Source organism: Penaeus monodon, chromosome 30, assembly GCF_015228065.2.
Source record: "Penaeus monodon isolate SGIC_2016 chromosome 30, NSTDA_Pmon_1, whole genome shotgun sequence".
NCBI lineage: Eukaryota > Metazoa > Arthropoda > Malacostraca > Decapoda > Penaeidae > Penaeus > Penaeus monodon.
Genome location: NC_051415.1, coordinates 2,482,008 through 2,482,528, shown reverse-complemented (window position 1 = coordinate 2,482,528; position 521 = coordinate 2,482,008). Strand labels below are relative to the sequence as shown.

General features: G+C 25.5%; 1 protein-coding gene across 1 annotated transcript in view; it reads right to left on the bottom strand.

Moving 5' to 3' along the window:
* The window catches only part of LOC119592450 (transformer-2 protein homolog alpha-like), a gene marked incomplete in the record, with an annotated part of 60,166 nt that overhangs the window by 3,657 nt on the left and 55,988 nt on the right, over window positions 1–521 (bottom strand).

Genomic DNA, 521 nt, shown 5'->3' with positions numbered 1-521 from the left:
CAAGCTTACAAGGTCCTATCCAGAGATACTTTGGACTGTGCCAAATATTTTAACAAATAATATGTCAACTTGTTCTATTTAACATTTTTATTCTGGTATACAACATATCAACAGATTATTCACAGTCTGCTCAATTAAAAGATTTCTATACACATACTATGTTGTCATACAAAATAGCATACTACAAAAAATATAATATATATATATCATTAATTTCATAAAAATTTGGATCTATTGAAACTGCAAGATTCCCATAAACATTTTTTTTTTTTTTTCATTCAATTGCACTCAACATACTGAAGTTCTAATTACCAAGTTTTTGCATATCCTTCTATGCAATTGAAAAAATTTTGCCATTAGTCACCCAAAATTCAAAAAATTGGTAATAGAAAGTAATATATACACAGTATATAAAATAAAAGTACTGACAAAACTTACAAAGAACATGCAAATTTTTAAACTTCTTAAACTATCACCACATCACAAATAATTTGACAAAACAAAATGCAAAAAAACTCTTT